The sequence below is a fragment of the Mauremys reevesii genome, linkage group 12 (assembly GCF_016161935.1).
Source record: "Mauremys reevesii isolate NIE-2019 linkage group 12, ASM1616193v1, whole genome shotgun sequence".
In the NCBI taxonomy this organism is placed as follows: domain Eukaryota; kingdom Metazoa; phylum Chordata; order Testudines; family Geoemydidae; genus Mauremys; species Mauremys reevesii.
In genome coordinates, this window is record NC_052634.1 from 35,904,630 (window position 1) to 35,912,364 (window position 7,735).

Here is a 7,735-nt window from a genome sequence, read left to right on the forward strand (position 1 = left end):
AATCCAGTGCCAGCCAAGGGGGGATCAGAGGTGGGGTTGGGGCTGTGGTTTCTGTACCACCCGGTTTCTGGCCCAGGCTCCTTAGAGGATTTGCATTTCTTGGTAGTTTTCACCCCATCACCGCTTACTGCCCAGCCCCCCTCCTGCTGTGCAAGATGGTTCGGGGGGTATAGGAAGAACCCAGGAGTCCTGGCTCCCAGCCCCACCTGTGCTAAGCTATGAGACTGCACTCTAACCCCAGCACTGGGAGTGGAACCTAGGAGTCCTGACATCCATCATCTTTTCCTCTAACCACTAGATCCCACTCCCGCCCCTTTGGGGAGCCAGGACTCCTGGGTTCTGTCCCCAACTCTGGGAGCAAAGTGGGGTCTAGTGGTTAGAGCAGGAGGAGCCAGGACTCCTGGGTTTTATTCTCAGTGCTGCTGTGTGACACTGGGTCTGTTTCTTCTCCCACTTTTTGGGTGTGGAGCCTGTAAACTCTCTGGGGCATGGCCTGTCTCTCGCTGTGTCTGGGCAGCGCCTGGCCCAACGGGGCCTGATCTCAGCTGGAGCAGGGACTTTCTCTGTGTCTGTGCAGCCCCCGGCACAAGCAGGGTTTGATTCTGCCCTGGTTTCTGTAGGTGCAGCCTCTCCTCACACACAGATTTTGACAAGTTTTCCTCCTGATCAGCAAGTGGATTAAGCACGTCTTCAGTGGGGGGTTGGCATAGCAGGGAGCAGGCTGGCCGGGTGTCTTTGTGGCCGTCTGCTGGCCACACATAGGCATGGTCCTCTCCTTCTTTTGCCCCACCCTCAGTTGCTCTGTGGCTTTTAAACCTTCCCTTGGAGCTGTCAGCACCAGCCGCCTTTGCTCTAGGTGTCCAGAGGAGGAGAGGTGTGTTGGGCTCCAGCCTGGGACTCTGCCTCCCTCCTGCCTAGCCCTGACTATCAAGCCTGGCCCTGGCCCTCCTTCCTTCAAGTGCCAGGTGGACAAGAGGTAACATGTGGCTGCAAGCAAAATGGCCAAACAACCCAAGACCTGGCTCCGGTGGGCAAGTTACCCAGCAGGAGGGGAAAGATTGGCTCTTGCACAGCTGGTGACAGGGAAGTTGAGCACTGGGAGCTCCAGGGCTTTACCACAAGCCAATACAAGGTCCCACTGAGATTTGAACTCAGATTGCAGGATTCAGAGTCCTGAGTGTGGCCCATTACACCATGGGACCAGCTTGTGCTGCTTTCTCTGCACATTGGTGACCCTCACGGGGCTGGCTCATGTAAGGGACTGTTGGCCCCTTACTAAAACTTAGTGGGGGGTTTGGTTGGCTAGTTCCCAGCACCAATAGAAGGGGGAAGGGCCAATGGGAAATCAGGACCCAGCGACTGACAGTCCCCAGGGGCAATGGGGAGAGGCCAAAGCTCCAAGTTAGCCACACTGACAGGCCAGGCACTGTAATGAGGGAGCCCAGGTAGCTCAGTTGGTAGAGTGTCAGGCTCTTAATCTGAGGGTCCAGAGTTCAAGGCCTTGTCTGGGTGCTCAGCTTTTAAGTTGCCTGGTGTGCCAGGAGCCAAACTCTGTTCACAGCCACATGCAGATTCCCAGAAGCTGTGGCCATCTCCTGGGAAGGTTCTTTTCCTCAGCAATCAGGAGAGAGGCCACATCCCCAGGAGCAGGTGCAGAAAGCACAGTCTCTGGCTGCCAGGAAGTGCTATGGGGCGAGGTGCTGAGAAAGCCCAATGGGGGAGCAGCAGAGATGGGGGGAAGGGAGAGAGAGAAGCAATGAGGACAGGAGTACAAGTGTACAGGGGGCATCTGGTCTGGCTATTGGGGCAAACTTCCCTGGTTTATACACGACCCTGGTGGAATTGGCCAGAGGAAGGATCTGAGTCCCCACCCCCTTACCCAGAGGCTGCCTGACCTCGAGGACTGTTAGGATACAGAGATTCAGGCCTGTCTGCAAAGGCCTGTACTTTAAGAATGTAGGTGTATTTTTATCACTTAGCTAGTTATAAAGATATAAAAGAAAGAATAAAAAATCACTGTCTGTCTGTGTAATGGCCTTCTCTTACTGTGACAGTCTGAGGCCTGGTTCTTCGGCTAAGCAGCAAAGGCAGCCATAAGGTGGGAAGTGTATGGTCACATCCTCACATTCCCAACTAGTCACACTGAAATAAGGTGCTATTGGGCTGTTAGGAATACAATCCTGTCCTGATATTCCATCACCTCCAGAGAAAGGGAAACTTAGTTTGGTAGCATCCTGTCTGGCAAGAACTCACTTATCAATAGACACAGCTGGAAAACCCTTATGTCTGTATAGATGTAGTTGTGAAATCCTCCCTTCTGTATTGTTTTGTATGTTTATTTGCATGGTCTCTGTCTGGTTCTGTGATTGTTTCTGTCTGCTGTATAATTCATTTTGTTGGGTGTAACCAGTGAAGGTGGTGGAATATAACCATGTTACAGTATATCAGGACTGGTTAGTCTAGAGAAGGAGTGAGGGTGCCAGGCGGCGCAGCGGTCGGGGCCGCGTGGTGAGTGCCCCGCTGAAGCGCTGGCCGCCCCCCTTCTCTCTCCCCCTGCTCCCTCCCCGTCCCGCCCCACTAGACCGGGCGCGCACTCTGCAGCACAGGGAGTCCCCTGGCTCCGGCCGCCCTGTGGGGTTTTTTATTTTGTTTTTCCCCTGCTTTGCCGGCCGCGCTGTTGTTTTTCCCCCCGCCCCCCTGCTTTGCTGCTCCAGCCCCGCCGTTTTTGTGTTGCCCCCCCACTTTGCCACTCCAGCCGCACCATGACCCCGCTTTGTCGCTCCAGCCGTGCCGTGTACCTCCCCGCGGCTTTGCCACTCCAGCCGCGCCGTGTCCCCCGTCACTTTGCCGCTCCACCCGTGCCGTTTTTTCCCCCCCCTGTTTTGTTGCTCCGGTGGCCCCACCCCATTTTTTTTTGCTTGGGGCGGCAAAAAAGCCAGAGCCGGCCCTGCCCACACTTGACTCCCTGCCATCTCTACCGGGGCCTGACAAGCTTTACTTGTGTTTGCATTTTGAAAAGCAGAGGAGCAGGTGAGGTTTTCCTTGCAAGTTGTGTGTGAGTGAATCTTTGGCCAGGTCTGCACTACAAAGTTGTTTCAGCAGAATTATATTGCTCAAGTGTGTGAAAAACACACAACGCTCCCTCGGTCGGCAGCTTGTGGCTGGTGCACACACTGCAATGCCACGTCTGGTGACAAAACTGCCCTGTTTTGGTGACAAAATAAAACCACCTTGACGAGAGGCCTAGAGCTTTGTGCAGCAAACTTAAAGTGACAAATTGTCAGTGTAAATGCTGCTGGTCATTATATCACTATAACTGGCCTCCACCAGTATCCCACCATGCCTGCCGTGAACTCACCTGCCCTGCATTCCTGTTACAGAGGTTGGGTCCCTCCCCTTTCATAGCTCCAGAAAGTTCTGACAGCTGAGCCGCTATCTATACCAGGATTAGGTTTATAGAACTGCATTGTCAGCCTAAGTAATGTAATTACTCCAACCTAATTTTGTAGTGTAGACCTGTCCAAAGAATCACACACCCACCTTGGGAGCAAAACTTCACCTGCTCCTCTGCTTTACAGAATCCAAACATGAGCAACACTTGTCAGGGCCCAGTGGGGATTGGCAGAGATTCAGGTGTGGGCAGACACGATGCTTTAAGTAACAGCAAGCATCATGGCTTAACTAATTAAAACACCTGTCCTATAAACATGAGATTCTGGGTTCAATTCTCAGTGGTGCTGTGGGTAGTGGCTTTTGGGGCACCTGGTATTGGCTACTGTCAGAAGACAAGATTCAGAGCTAGATGGATCTATGGTTTAAATTACACTCACAGGCACTGATCATAGAGTTACTGAAAGTTTGGGTGTTAAGAGCTGATAGGTCAGTGGTCCAGTACCCTCAATGCGATTTTACCATTTCCACTTGCTAAACTCCCTCCCAATCGCTATAAAATTACAGTGCAGACAAATGGGCTTGAGCCCAATCTCTGAGGCCCCATGAGGGTTTCTGAACCCAGGCTTCAGCATCAACACAAATATCTGCACCACAGTTTTTAGCCCCTCAGCTTTAGCTCCATGAGCCCAAGTCAGATGACCCAGGCCAGTCCTGCTGCCATCTTTATCCCAGGAGAGATGGACTCTAAGGGGACGTCTCCATTGCAATGTAAGCCCAGGTGTGGCACGCTGTGCTCAAAGCAGCATCTGGAAGCCCCATATTCACCACTCTCATATAATGATGACATGGTTTGTACAAAGTCTGCCTGGTGAGGTATCATTTCAAAAGTCTTGATCTGTTGAACATTAATATCGGGTTGGATTGTGTGTGCTCACATTGGTTGGGAAGTTATGAAGTTTTGCTCTGTGTGCGTTACTGAGATATGTTATGAGGTTGGGAAATCCCCCCCACCAGCCTTTCAGGTGCGACAAGGGAGGAGCCAGACTCGCTGCTGGCCCATTGAAGGGATCCACACTCCCAAGGACTAGCCCAGGAACCGGGTACAATGCAGGCTTCTCCGAGATAGCACAGCGACAATGGACACTGATTGACTCACATCGTAGCAAAGGAGCTTCCTAGCAAGTTGGAAGAAACTATGAAAGGGGGGTAGAGACACTATGAATTGGCCTCTCTCCCCCACAACTCAACAGCTGAAAACACACCTGGAGGACAAAGACTGAACTGAACTGATTCAGAAAGCAGAAGAGAATAATAACAATAATACTTTCAAACCGAAGTCCCCAAACAGACTAGTATTGGTTTTTCAGTTTGGGAAATTTTGTTTTTTCAGTCAGACCTTGCCCAGGGAAGCAGGGAGAAAATGTTTGAGTTGCCTCCTTCAGAACAGCTTGTCCTAGACACTAGCTCTGGTTCACTGCTCTGGTCTTGCTCGGGTTGAGGGTATTTTAATAATTTGGGCAGGTCCCAGAGTGTTTGGGGGAGATGATGAGGATGTTCCCTTTTGAGATAAAAACTAAGAAATACAGCACTAGAGAATTTTTTTTAAGAAATCTGGGATTTAGACATTTTATTTAAAGCCAGAGAGTTCTGAGTTTCTGAGAAGGTTTTTGTTTGCAAGAAGCAACATTGTTTGATCTGTCATTGTACCAAAAGGGGAGATGGTTGTCTATAGAAGAGGCATGAAGACTAAATGCAGCCGATGAGGATGGGATTCGAACCCATGTGTGCAAAGCACAATGGATTAGCAGTCCATCACCTTAACCACTTGGCCACCTCATCTCAGCTGTCAATGAAGAGACAGGAGGAGAAATCTAAGGCCAGCAGAGATAGGGACAATAAGGAGTTTTGAAATACTAAGCGGAAGCAGGGGCTGAATGAGCTCCCCACTCACATCTAGTGAGGAGCTGGGGGAAAGACTTCAGGAACAGATCGTGTTTGCACAGACACACCTACTCTGCCTAGCTATGCAGCATGATGGGGCCACTTTCCCAAAATGACCAGTTTTGGCTGGTGGCGGGTTACAAATCACTTTAGGATTGAATGGAATAAAATGTTATTATCCTTCCTGCATGAGTGAAGGGCAGCAGAACATACCTAGTCTGTCCTGATGGGTGGGTGAGGAATAGCTTTTATTGGACTTTGTAGAAGTGATTGAGAACGTGACCCTAAACCAGTGGTCCCCAAACATTTCACACTGTGCCCTCTTAGCCATGGCTGTGGCTCCTCGGAAGCCACGGTCGAGAACCGGCCTGGGACTGGGGCTGTTGCTTGCTGGGAGAGGGGTGCAGAGAGGGGTTAGGGGTGGAGGCTGGGCTGGGAGCCAGAGCCCCTGGCTGTGGGTGGGGTTGGGTAAGAGCTGGGGCAGAGTGGGGCTGAGAGCTGCTCCTCCATGGGGCTGGCTCAGGCCCTGAGGTGCCCCATGAATGTTCCTCTGTGTCCCCTAGGAGTCATGCCCCACATTTTGGGAACCACTGAACCCTACTCGCTAAGCAGGCTAGTGATGCCAAAGCCCAGGAAAGGGAGAACAAGTGCGGGCCCCCAGCACTGGAGCCATGTGAAGGGGCTGCAGGAGAGAGGCAATGGCTGGTGGCACAGGAGTTAAGGGCAAAGGGGGCACAGCAGCGGCAGGAGTAAGGGGTGAAGGAGGTGCAAGGGCTGGGAGTGCAGGAGCTAGCGGTAAAGGGGGAGGGGGATCTTCCAGGGGCAATGGGGAAGTGCCAAAGTACAAGCTTTGCCTAGGGCACCATTTTCCCTAATGCTGGTCTGAGCAAACAATTGGAAATGACCCTTCAGTGAGACCAGAACCATAGTGTAGAAAAGCCCCTTTGTTAAGTGGTGGTGGCTGAGGGCTTAGGGAGATGGGTTAAACAATAACAGGCATTTTTCTGTGGAGGTTTGATTCTTGCCTGTTAGGCAAGGCTGGTGTGTGGTGTCTCCATGGCTGTACTTTCAGTGTCTGATCTGCCACAGGGCCAAGTCTAGACATATTCAGAGGCTCTATGCCAGGGTTTCTCAAACTTCCTTTCACTGCAACCCCCTTCTGCCAAAAAAAAACTCACTACATGGCCCTGGAAAGAGGGATCAAGCACCAAGCCCCTCCCCACTGAGCAGAGGCAGGGGAGACAAAGCCTGAGCTCTGCCCCAGTTAGGGGAGGACAAATCCAGAGCTTGAGGGATTCAGCCCTGGGTGGTGGGGCTCAGACTTTTGGCTTCAGCCTCAGGCACCAACAACTCTAATGCCAGCCCTGGCAATCCCATTAAAACAGGGTCACATCTCACTTTGGGGTCCTGACACACAGCTTGAGAACCACTGCTCTATGTTGATGGGAGAGAGTTTTCTGTGGGTGCAGTTAATCCACTTCCCAAGAGGTGGCAGCTATGTCAGTGGGAGAAGCTGTATCGGTGGGTGTGCAAGCTGTGGTGTTTACCACATTTAAGAAGTTTAATCAAACCCCATTTTTAAAACCACCTGTGGTCTGGGAATGGCAAAGGACCTCGATGAAGCAGGGTTTGTCCTTCAAAGTCCTGAAAATCACAATTCTCTATTCAGCTCATTGTGCTGGTATAGCTCAGTGGTAGAGTGGTTGATTGCAGCTCCAGTGATCTTCAGTTTAAACCCCAGTGTTCTCTTATAACCTTCTTTCCTTTTTTTTTAAAAAAGGAAAACATTTTCATTTCCATTCTCCATTCTGTTCAGGGGCTCCTCTATACGGGAGTGCTTGATATGAATGTAAACACTCAAGATTTCGCTGTCCAAATGCATAAAAACCTAGCGAAGCTGTCCATCAGCTGAAATCAGTTCCAATCCTCTAAGTGTCTAGTTTATTTTTTCATCAATTAAACAAAGGTATCATATGAATGCACATTTGCAGATCCCTCTTCTCCAGGAGCTATGTTGTGCAGAAGAACAAGAACCACATACAGCTGTAGTTCAGGAGTCTGATGACAAATGTTCTGAGGGCTGGAAAAAATGCCTTCTAGTGAGCTATTGAACAAGCTCAACCTGTTTAGCTTATCAAAAGAAGATTGAAAGGTGACTTCATTGAAGTGTTGAAGGGCCTTAATGGAGAGAAAAAGTTGTGTATTAAAGGGCTCTTGAATCTAGCAGAGAAAGGAATAACAAGACCCAGTGGCTGGAAGGTGAAAAGAGACAAATTCATATTACAAATAAGACACAAATATTCAACAGCGAGGATGATTCACCACAGGAACAAGCTACCAAGGAAAGTGGTGGATTCTCCATCTCTTGATGTCAGTTAATGAAGACTAGATGCCTTTCTGG

General features: G+C 50.5%; 1 non-coding gene across 1 annotated transcript; it reads right to left on the bottom strand.

Annotated features, from left to right (window-relative positions):
• Nucleotides 1-5,150: 5,150 nt before the first annotated feature.
• Nucleotides 5,151-5,232, bottom strand: TRNAS-GCU. Its single transcript has one exon. It is a non-coding gene; the product is annotated as a tRNA-Ser (tRNA).
• Nucleotides 5,233-7,735: the final 2,503 nt, after the last annotated feature.